General features: G+C 41.8%; 4 non-coding genes across 4 annotated transcripts; 1 reads left to right on the forward strand and 3 right to left on the reverse strand.

Moving 5' to 3' along the window:
• The first annotated feature begins 948 nt into the window (after nucleotides 1–948).
• Nucleotides 949–1,020, forward strand: trnaw-cca (transfer RNA tryptophan (anticodon CCA)). Its single transcript has one exon. It is a non-coding gene; the product is annotated as a tRNA-Trp (tRNA).
• Nucleotides 1,021–1,846: 826 nt separating this feature from the next.
• Nucleotides 1,847–1,918, reverse strand: trnaw-cca (transfer RNA tryptophan (anticodon CCA)). Its single transcript has one exon. It is a non-coding gene; the product is annotated as a tRNA-Trp (tRNA).
• Nucleotides 1,919–3,235: 1,317 nt separating this feature from the next.
• trnaw-cca (transfer RNA tryptophan (anticodon CCA)) lies at nucleotides 3,236–3,307 on the reverse strand. The gene has a single exon. It is a non-coding gene; the product is annotated as a tRNA-Trp (tRNA).
• Nucleotides 3,308–4,588: 1,281 nt separating this feature from the next.
• On the reverse strand, nucleotides 4,589–4,660 carry trnaw-cca (transfer RNA tryptophan (anticodon CCA)). The gene has a single exon. It is a non-coding gene; the product is annotated as a tRNA-Trp (tRNA).
• Between the last annotated feature and the right edge of the window lie 7,492 nt (nucleotides 4,661–12,152).

Genomic DNA, 12,152 nt, shown 5'->3' on the forward strand with positions numbered 1-12,152 from the left:
ACACTGAGGCTCTGATGTGTTTGCTGAAAATGGAGAACAGGAACAAAGGAGCACATTGAAGCTACAAACAATGGCTACGTTATGCATTTGCTGTGAGACTACTGAACACTGGAACTCAAGTCATGTCATCATGACATCAACACAGCAAAGCAGTCAGTTCAGGAATCTCCAGCAACAAAAGGAGAAAATGTTCATCAGTTTGTGAGAAACTAGTGAACAACCGTACCATGACAGAAGCCACTGGTTTGGGCCCCAGACTTTCCCATTTCTTATCAGACATTTTGTCTCACAAGCCTTCCTATTAACATTAACAATGGTGCAGTTCTAGTGAAATTACCCTGCTATGACAGTGTGACAGTGATAGCCAGCATGCATAATATCAGGATTCTGTAAAGGAAGCACCGAAATGGAATTCAGCCATAATTATTTGTAGAAATTAATAGTGTGAAAACCTTTCCCAGCATTCGTCTCTTCAAGGACATAAAGCCATGACTCAAATACAAAATATAGGAAAGTAAATTGTACAGTATAGTGATTGTGAACACATGTCAAGCTTTAGATGCCCCGTCCTATGTATTCGTGTGAATGGCAACTTCAAAAACTGCGTCACGCGCACATGCGCAGTTTAATGAGCCCGTGAGCCAGCTGTTGTCGCGGCAGCTGTCCGTGGTGCTGACGCAGGCCAAAATGAGTGAGAAATTACGAAGGAAGAAGAAACAGTATGGGCAGAACAAAGTACTGTTCAGTCGCCCACGAGACTCCTTTGTTGTGAGGAGGGAGTGTTAAAAATGTCCTTCATGCATCGCATATTCACCATGAATATTTGATGTGTAATTATTGATTAAAACAGTGGCATAAAAGCACACAGTAAAAACACTGAACACTGTTTTGAAAAATATTAAAAATCTTTTGTTATAATTTGTTGTTATGGCCATGCTGGGATTACAGGACCTCGTGGCGCAACGGTAGCGCGTCTGACTCCAGATCAGAAGGTTGCGTGTTCAAATCACGTCGGGGTCATATCTTTTCAAGTGCAAAGTACTGAAAGTCATGTCCAGTGTGGCTAGTGTATTAATTCCTAAAGTACATAAACATACAATGATTGTCCTGTGAAGCAAAACAAGTATATGTATGCTGCTTGATGGCATATTGCCGCGAACAGCATCCACATTTTAAACTAATACTGTGAATAGTCAGTGAGTTTTTTATTTTACTTCATAGCTTAGTTTTATATAGACTGTAGTCTTATATTGCCAGTCCTGTCTCAACAGCTCTGTGGAGTACTATAGACTGTAATGTGTGTGGACTTGCATGTATTATAAAGTGTACCTAACAGTTCCACATATTCACATTGTTTGGAGTTGCTGTAATAGAGACATTTCATCCATGCACCAGATGACAATAAGACAGTTTAGTAGAAGGACTCCTGGTTAGAACCTCAGAACTCAGGTAAGAAATACCCAATGCTGTTTTTGGCAAGCAATGTAACAATACAAACAATCCTGTATTCATAGTACATATTCACCTGTAAACTCTGTAAACCATTAGTATATTATGTTCACTGTACTTCACAATACTTGTTATCTATATTTTATGTTCATAGGACCAACCCATCTGTAAAATTATGTTTATAATAGTATACATTTCTATATTTATTTAGTACATATACATGTCCTGCACTTACGAAACCATTGTATAGTATATCCTGCACTTACTGCTGTTGCACTTCTGGCTAGACCCAAACTGCATTTCATTGCCTTGTACCTGTACCTGTGTAATGACAATAAAGTTGAATCTAATCTAGATAACATATTTGGCACGTCATGAAAACTGGTATGAAAACTGCTGACCCTGACGTGATTTGAACACGCAGCCTTCTGATCTGGAGTCAGACGCGCTACCGTTGCGCCACAGGGTCACACAGAGTACTCACAGAGGTCTCCTGGGAAACTGCCAGTTGTGACAAGCGTAGGACACAATACACTGTTTGACTGTGACTCTACGACACTAAGGGTTTATGTAAACAATGATGAGGCCAAAATCCAAAGCCACAAATATAACAGCCTCCAGGCAGGGCTGATCCACCTGAGAGTAGCTGATCATGGCCAGTTAGCACAGTTGGTAGAGCAGGCGCACATGTAAAGAGGTTTATTTCTCAATGAAGAAGGTCAAGTCTAGTCCGACCTGTGACGGTTTCCTGCATGTCTTGCTCCTCTCTCCCCATTTATATCTGAGCTGTCCTATCCATTAAAAAAAGCGGAAAAATATTTAAAAAGTGAATAAACTAGAAGTAGCTGATCAACTCCCATCTCTAGTTATTATGAAACTTTGATTGTTTGACAAAAAACTGCTGTTACATTAGTCGTCATACCACATCAGCATCCATCAGATGGTACATCCACCAGGGGCCTTTGGGGTCGTGTCAGAGTAGTGACAATGTAATTACTGTGAATATTAGCATAACCATTAAGACTGTGAGCACAGACCGCTGTGGGCAACTTCAGCCATCATAGCCTCTCTTTCGTTCTCTTTTTCACCCACACACAAACAGACACACACAGACAGACACAAGACAAGGGACGAATCCCATGCTCAGGTTGAGGTCAAGGAAACGACCAGATAATGCATTTGTCACGTCATAAAATAGGTGTAAAACTTTTAACCCTGACGCGATTTGAACCAAATGAGGAGAGACCTCAATACAAAAGGCCCAAAAGTCATGTTTGAAGTTGGGAACTGAGGGGCCACCGTCCTCTTTCCTTCTCTGTAGAGTTGACATCTTAAATTGCGGCCGCTTGCCTTTCCAGATAAATTTAGACACTGCTGAATGTAATTTATCTAGATTCATCCATATTTTAAACTAATAATGTAAACTGTCAGTGAGTTTTTTATTTTACTTTATGGCTTAGTTATTTATAGACTGTAGTCTTGCATTGCCAGTCCTGTCTCAACAGCACTGTGGAGTACTATAGACTGTAATGTGTGTGGACTTGCATGTATTATAAAGTGTACCAAATAGTTCCACATATTCACATTGTCTGGAGTTGCTGTAATACAGACATTTCATCCATACGGCAGATGCCAATAAGACAGTTTAGAAAAGGACCTCAGGTAAAAAGTCCCTATGTTACTGTTTCTAAGCAACGTAACAATACACACAATCCTGTGGACAGATTCTGACTGGAAGTGACCAGGTAACATAATCGGCACATCATCAAACAGGTATGTAGATTATTGACCCTGACGTGATTTGAACACGCAACCTTCTGATCTGGAATCAGACGCGCTACCGTAGCACCACAGGGACCACACAGGATGCTCATAGGTCTCCTGGGAAACTCACAGTTGTGTCAAAAATTACAGCACAACACACTATGTCTGTGACTCCATGACACTAAGGGTTTTATGTGAACAAGGATGAGGCCACACTCAAACATTTTTTTTTACCCACAACACAAGACAAGGGACGAATCACATGCGCAGGTTGAGGTCAAGGTGCCTTGTGCTACAGCCTTGACCTCAACAATGAGTCCGCAAAGTTGTGCCAAGTGTCCAGGGTCTTTCCCGGTGATCCATGAATGCGCCGTCAGCATGCACAGTAACATTAATCAAGACAGATGAAGTGATTTGAACACGCAGCCTTCTGATCTGGAGTCAGACGCGCTACCGTTGCGCCACAGGGTCACACAGGATGCAATATAGGTCTCCAGGGAAACTCACAGTTGTGACAAAAGTACGTCCACAACACACTATGACTGTGACTCTATGACACTAAGGGCTTATGAGAACAAGGATGAGGCCAAAATCCTTTTTTTTGTACCTACACACAAAAAGACACAAAAAGGCAATCATTTTTTCTGTAGCTGTAAGTCCAGCAATAAGCACGTTTTTGTGTTCTAGGGAGCTAAAAAGCTGAAAGATCATTCAGACTCAAAACATTGACAGTAGCAGGCACAGTAACATTAATCAGTACTCCCAAATCTTTTGAAGACATGGATTTTGTGCTTTTATTGGGCAGAAAGTGCATAAAGGGCTATTAATTATTTTTCATGTGTTGCATTTTCACAGGGGTGAGACATGTCCTATGAATGAAACTGTAGTGAATCTGCTGATGGTCTGGATTGTGTTCTACATCTGGAATACTAGACCATACATTGTGCCAGTTGATATCAATACTCAGGCCAGGGCAGTCACGTACCCAGATCCTCTCAATAGGCCAGAGGCCAGATATCACAAAGAACTGGAAAAGCCTAGATAACAGTTATTAGGCTGCATAGTAAATAACTTATGGACAGGATGGATGGGCAAAGACTGCCAGGGGGCACCGGATGCCTTGAGTGTTGATATTAATTGAAGGTAAAATAAAAAAGAGGAATGTGGTAGGTTGAATGAGTTCTGCAAATCAGAAAAAGTAACAAGCTGACCTTGCTATCTGTCTTCTAAAACTTTGATTTTTCCCCTTGTGGGGGTGTTATCAGCCTCCCACCAATTAGGAGTGCAGTAGTACTGAATAGCAGGGAAAACGTGTGCCAGTTACAAACTATATGAGAGAGACCAGATACCGTAATCATCACTTCATGAAATACGCTGACCCTGACGTGATTTGAACACGCAACCTTCTGAACTGGAGTCAGACGCGCTACCATTGCGCCACAAGGTCACACAGAGTCAAGATGTAGGTCTCCTGTGAAACTCACGATAGTGACAAGAGAACAACATAACACACTGTATGACTGTGACTCTATGACACTAAGGGTTTATGTGAACAATGATGAGACCAAAATCCAAAGCCACAAATATAACAGCCTCCAGGCAGGGCTGATCCACCTAAGAGTATCTGATCATGGCCAGTTAGCACAGTTGGTAGAGCAGGCGCACATGTAGTCATTTTAGCATCGAAAAGCACACTTCATTCAGACTCAACAGACACCAAATAAAACTATGAAAAGACGTTTTTGGTTTTCTGTACACTTTTCCAACCATGACAACTCTAGTGTTGGTTGAAATAAACACATACTTTACCGATGTAAATGTGAAAATATGTTGGCTCTATACACGCTAAAAGTACTAGTATTTTTAAAATGGACTCTGGTTGGATTAGCGCTAGCTACTTCATAGCTGTTTCTGGTAAACAGAAAGGTATTAAATAGGTTTTCAAAACTTCTATGTATTATGCATCCTGATAAAGTTCCCTTGGGATTGGCATGGGGAACTTTTCATAAGCTCATATCTCAATGCAAATCAAACCAGCTATTGGGCTAACTGACATAAAACCATGCCAATCTCTACGTATGGTGAAGGGTATGGGATGATGTAGGGGGGTGGAGGCTATTTTAATTCCAAAGGCCCATGGAACTTTATTGGTGTTCTAAAATGTGGATTTTTCTAAATTTTTTGAATTAAGGCAGGAGCTGTATATTTTAAAGAAGAACATTAATTTATTTACAATACATTATTCATTCACAAAGAAAATGGGTGCCCTTAAAGGTTGGATTTTTCCTAATTAAGGTATTAAGGTCCTGGAAGAGCAGTTCCTGTGGAGGTTTAGGGAAGACCATCTTTTTCTCCCGATAGCAACGGGCCTCTTTAGTCACCATCAGTACGGCCTGTTGACGGTGGGCAGGGGCCTCTGGGTTGACGATGCGGATTACTGGGGTTGCCATCTTCACTTATAGATACTGAAGTGCACTTAGACACAGTAACAGCACAACATTAGTATTTTAACATTATTTACATGATTCTATATTCAGTTTCTAATATAACAATGCATGATAGTGTAAAAAAGGTCAGTGATCAGAGCAGGATGACAACTGCTTGACCCTGATTCTTCAGATGAAGATTACTTTGAGGTAGAGGACAGATAACTTCTGAAGTTGACATTTGATCCACTTTTCAGCCCATTTCCCTCTGGCAAAGTTTGTATGCCATATCTCATAATCAGTTAAAAATCCTTTGCCCCAAAAGTTGCCAGTACAACTTGTCTATGTGATCATTTCTATTTGATTCAATGCATTGATGAGATGGCACATGCTGCTATGGCACCAACAGAAACATGAATTAGGTTAGTAATATGTAAAGAGTTAATGCTTTGTTACAGCAACAATAACTTTATTCTACATGATTTTTCAACCAGTAGAAGAATTTAATGACAGCTGGGCTGAGTAAGCTTTGTCTGTCATGACAGTACTATAATAAGGGATTCTTTCACTCTGGGGACTGTCTTTATTATTATTAATAATAATAATAATAATAATAATACATTTTATTAAAGACGCCTTTCATGGCACTCAAGGACGCCGCACAGGGAATTCATAAATTAAGAACAGCAAAACAAATACTATACAACAGCAAAACAAATACTATACAAACAGCAAAAACAAATACTATACAACAGCAAACAAATACTATACAGCAAACAAAAACAAAAAACTATACAACAGCAAAACAAATACTATACCAACAGAAAAAACAAATACTATACAGCAAAACAAATACTATACAACAGAAAAGGCGGAGCAACAGACATTTAAGTGGAATAGGCAGTTATAAACAGATGTGTTTTTAGTTGTGATTTGAAATGGGGGAATGAATCAATGTTTCTGAGTTGGGGGGTAGTGAGTTCCAGAGACGGGGAGCAGAGCGGCTAAATGCTCTGCCCCCCATGGTGGTGAGACGGGCGGGGGGACAGACAGGTTTATGGAGGAAGAGGATCTGAGGGAGCGGAAGGGAGTGGGACGCTGGAGGAGATCAGACAAATATGGGGGGGCGAGGTTGTGGATGGCCTTGAATGCTAATAGAAGGATTTTGAATTTGATACGGAACTGGACCGGGAGCCAGTGGAGCTGTTGGAGGACAGGAGTGATGTGGTGGATGGAGGGGGTTCGAGTTATGATGCGGGCAGCTGAATTCTGGACCAATTGAAGTTTGTGGAGGGATTTGTGAGCGAGACCGAAGAGGAGAGAGTTGCAAAAATCGAGACGGGAAGTGACGAGACTGTGGACAAGAATTGCAGCAGTGTGGGGGGTAGGGAGGGGCGGAGGCGATGATGTTACGTAGGTGGAAGTAGGCAGACCGGGTAATTGTTATGACATGGGGTTGAAAGGATAATGTGCTGTCAAGGATGACACCCAGACTCTTAACCTTGGGGGAGGGTGAGACGGAGCAGTTGTCAATTGTGAGAGAAAAACCGTCTGTTTTGGAAAGAGTGGCTTTGGTGCCAATGAGGAGAACCTCGTTTTTATTACTGTTTAATTGAGGAAGTTTGGGTGAGCCAGATTTTTATTTCAGAGATGCAATCCGTAAGGGAGGTGGGCGGGAGAGTGGACGAGGGTTTGGTGGAGAGGTAGAGCTGGGTGTCATTGGGTAACAGTGGAAGTGAATGTTAAATTTGCGGAAGATATTGCCGAGGGGAAGCAGGTAAATGATGAAGAGTAGGGGCCCCAAAACAGAGCCCTGGGGCACACCTGAAGTGACGGAGGAGGGAATGGATCACAGGACTTGAGTTGAATGAACTGTGTGCGACCAGAGAGGTTAAGATGTGAAACCAGTCTAACGGAGTGTGGGTGATGCCATGGAAGATAGCCTATGAGGAGGGTGTGTGACAGATGGTGTCAAATGCTGCACTCAGGTCGAGGAGGATGAGGATGGTGAGGAGTCCAGAATCAGCTGCCATGAGGAGGTCGTTGGTGATTTGATGAGTGCTGTTTCAGTGCTATGGAGGGGGCGGAAACCGGACTGGAACTGTTCATACAGGTTATTGTGGGATAGGTGAGAATGGAGTTGAGAGGCAACTGTTTTTTCAAGAATTTTGGAGAGGAAGGGAAGATTGGAATAGGACGGAAGTTGTTGAAGTTGGATGGGTCGGCACCAGGTTTTTTCAAAATAGGGGTGATGGCAGCAGTTTGAAGGATGTAGGGACGGTTCCAGTGGTAAGGGAGGAGTGGATGATAGCAGAGATGAGGGGGACAAGGGAGGGAAGACAGGCTTTAACAAGTTGGGTGGGGAGGGGATCAAGTTTACAAGTAGATGGCTTGAATTCCGGGTGAGTTCTGTGATTTCTGAAATAGTGGGGAGACGGAAGGAGGAGAATGAGTGTGTGGATGAATGAAGGTTATCTGAGATGCTGAGGTGAGGGATTGATCCAAGATGCTGGTGGATGTTCTTGATTTTTTCTGTGAAAAAGGACATTACCGAGTTGCAGGAGGTAGTGTACAAATGGGGAGGGAGAGAGTCCAGGGGTTGGGTGACATTGTTAAGTAAGGAGAACAGTGACTTGGAGTTTCCTTTGTTGGCCGTGATTATTGTGGAGTAGCAGTGGGATTTGGTGCTGGCAATAGAGTCCTTGTAACGTAGGATGTGGTTGTTGTACATTCTTTGTGAATAGTGAGACCAGTTTTTCTATGGAGACGTTCAAGTTGCCGACCTTTGGCTTTCATGAGACGCAGATCGGGGGTGAACCAAGGGGCGGAGACGGAGAAAGAAACAGATCTGCTTTTCAACGGTGCAAGAGAATTGAGAAATATTATGGAGTCCAGTGTTGTAATGAGAGACCAGATCATCGCGGGGTGGAGAGATTGTGAGTGTCAGGAAGGCGGGAGGAGTGGATAGTTGAAGTGAGGGTGGCGGGGTGGATTCTTTATGTTCCGAAATGAAATAAGGCGTGGTATTTTTGAGATGGAGAGACTGAGTTTCACTGTAAATGTGGGAGAAAATGGTCAGTTATGGAGAGTTCATCTGCTGTAAGGTCAGATGGGTGACACCAGAGCAGCAGATTAAGTCCAGAATATGTCCTTTGGAGTGTGTCGGAAAAGTGGGTATGTTGCTGACATCCAAAACTGTCTAAGCAGGAGGTGAAGTCTTTGGTGAGAGGCAGGTTATATTGTCCATGTGGATATTGAAATCGCCCAGCAGTATATATTTGGTGAGGAGAGAGGATAAGTGGGTAAGGAAAGCAGCAAAATCATTTAAAAAATCACTATTCGGTTTAGGGGGGCGGTAGACAGTAGCAATGATGGTTGGAGTGGGACCAGACAATTTGCAGACAGCAGATTCAAAGGAGCTGAAGACAGACTCAGACACCGGCGAGACCTTCCACTTCTCGCGGTATATTATCGCGAGACCTCCTCCCTGCCAGAGCCACGGGGTTGACAGATGTAAACAATCCACTAGGAGTGGATTCATTGACTTCAGAAAAGATGTTGGGCTGTTGCCATGTCTCGGTTTAAACAGAAAAAGTCTAGCTTACGATCGGAGATGAAGTCCTGAATGAGTTGTCCCTTGCCTGTCAGTGAGCGGATGTTGAGCAGAGCGAAGTTGAGTGAGGTGTCACAGCTGGTGGCGGTGCTAGCCGACCGGGCTAGGCAGGCTAACACGCTGTGGTCAACCGCCCGGTTGTAGAGCGTGGAGGGCGACGAGAGCTGGACCAGATGGACTTTATTCCTGTGAGCTGTTGTGGTGGAAATTCCTGCGGGACCCTCGGGGATGTATCTCCGGCGGGGCTGAAAGGCGATGTCCGGGTGAAGGTGTAGAGCCGCCGGCGTAGGTCCAGGCAGGTGATAGCGCAACCGGAGCAGGTCAATAGCCGAGTATTGCAGCAGTTCCATCAACAGCAGGCGAACAGGCAGCAGAAGAAAAAATAAAAAAAAAAAAAATCCGGGTACAGACAAACACGATGTCTACCGGCCCAAATTTGGGATCAAAACTTTGGGCAGCGTCAACGGCCAGGAGAAGCGGCGAGCAACAGCAGCAGCAAGTTGTGCCAGCGTTACTTCAACGGTCCGTCATGTCAGACTCAGGCCCCAATATGAGAAACAATTATGGTGGAGAAAAGACAAAAAAGGCGTCGCCACATGTAACTTCAGCTAAGGATGAACATCAACCAAAAACCATCGTCGTTTTCGTGAGGGAAAAGCAAAATAAAGCAAAATTACCGAAAACAAACAAGCCAGACGGAGCGGCGTCAATCTCGCCAGCGTTCCCGTTGCTAGGCGTTATTATTATTCACTCTTTACAGCCATCTGAAGGCAACATTTACAGTATTTGGAGAGAGAGGGAGGGGAAGACGTCCTGGGCCACTAGCCAAATTTATTAAATAGTGTTGTGATATGGAGCTAGAATTGTTTCCTTATTACATGTGAGAAGCAAAAAAAAAAGAACTGAGAGAAAAAAGTTTGAGAGCAAAGGTTTTCACACTGATAGCAAAAAAGCATTTTATGACAAAAACAATATTTGAGAGAAAACGTTTTCATAACAATAGCAAAACAAATCTCTCTCAAAATACTTTTTTAAACTCTCAAATATATATTTTTTGGTATCAGTGTGAAAAAGAAATCTCTAATATTTTTTTTCCTCTCAAAACGTAAAATCTGTCTCCAAATATTTTTTTAAACTTGCAAATATATATTTTTTGCTATCTCTTTCTCTTGCATGTAACTGTGTATATATATCTATATATAGCTAGAACTGTAAAGTTATTCAATATAAATGTTGTCATAACGTTAGTGTTTAGCTAGTTAGCTAACAAATACAATCTAATTTAAAAGGCCTCCAAGTAACGTAGGGACGGAGATTTGACCAAGACACTGACATTTAACTAACGTTAGCAGTAGCCTTAAGGTAACCGGGTACGCTATTAACAATATTCGGTAGTGGATATACAACAAATACAATGTAACATATTATTTACAATGACTCAGCGATAACTTTAACGTTAAGCTAACGTTACCTGTCAACAAGTCTACGAGCTAGCTAGCTAGCTAGTTAACTTAGCTAAAGCTAGCTTGAGTTGATACCACTAGCTAGCTAGCTTTCCCAAACCATCAAAAAATCAACTGGGCAGTACTTAAACAGTGAGTGTAATAAAGAATACATTAATTCAGGCTCAGTAAAATGTAAGCAGTGAGTGTTATAAAAAAATATTTCATTCAGACTCACCAGAAATACTGTAGGCTACGGTTACCAGACACCTCGGTCGACCTCAGCGGCAGGTTCAGGTTTGAATGTCGGCGTGTGATTGGTTGACTGCAATCGGCAAATCCTACGTTTCTAATTGGTTGTCTACACTCAAAAGGAAGTCCAATCAGAACGCGTAATGCGCGACTGGACGTAACTAGACGTAACTAGACGTAGACGTAGACTTATTTGTTTTTATTTAAAATCCAAAACATAACAACAGACCATGGTTGTCTAAGCTACGGTGAAACAGAGTTCCTTCTACAAAATCTTTTGCAGAGGTAAGTCGCACTTTACAGCTGAGCTAAAACTTCTTGTTTTACTCAACTTTTTCTGTTTAGTAGAGCCCCATTGTGTGTGGAACAAGTACATTACTTTCCTCTATCAAATAAATAAAAAACAACTATCAGATGTGCTGTGATCCGCAGATGCAAATGCACTTTGTCTCTTGCACTAACTAGCTACAATTTTAATTATTATTATTGTGTATTCACATCCCATGTGAATTAAAGACTATTTCTCAAACATATTATAATATGATACATAAATAAGTCCTGTTTTAAAATGATATTTGGGTCGTTGATCGAAAACATAAATGTCTTGTCGTGTTACAGTGAAGGTGTATTTGAGGTAGTCGTAGAAAACACTTTTATTGTAGTGATTTTATTATTTTTTATTACTAATAAAAATAATGTCTAATATTATCATTAGCCCAGTGTCGGACTGGCCATCTGGTACTAATATATATATATATATATATAACTATACTATTAAAGAAATAAGGACAATAATTTGTGTTGTTATTTTTCAAAAAGTTATAATACATACACTACCCACAATTCTACGACGTCTTTGATTGGTCCAATAAGTCGCTGTTGCCATGGAAATGTTTACAGTCCATGTACCCCTGTACAATAGAAGTCTATGATAGTTTCAAGATGTTTTATAAGCCGAATCCATTGTTATTATTAATTATCACCGACCACCAACAAGAAGGGGAGGGAGGGGCGAGAAAACGAGAAAAAGAGAGATAACAAAGAAAGCTGTGGGGGCCGTTTTTTGATCCCAGTCCGTCACTGTAGTTTACCAGTTGCAGCTATTGTACGTAATGGATAAATGTACTACTGTATACAGTGGCGCTCATACGTTTATGAAGCCATGCTAAAGTAGGGTGACCAGACGTCCCCGGTTTTGGCTACCTG

The sequence above is a fragment of the Etheostoma spectabile genome, chromosome 22 (genome assembly GCF_008692095.1).
Source record: "Etheostoma spectabile isolate EspeVRDwgs_2016 chromosome 22, UIUC_Espe_1.0, whole genome shotgun sequence".
In the NCBI taxonomy this organism is placed as follows: Eukaryota; Metazoa; Chordata; class Actinopteri; order Perciformes; family Percidae; genus Etheostoma; species Etheostoma spectabile.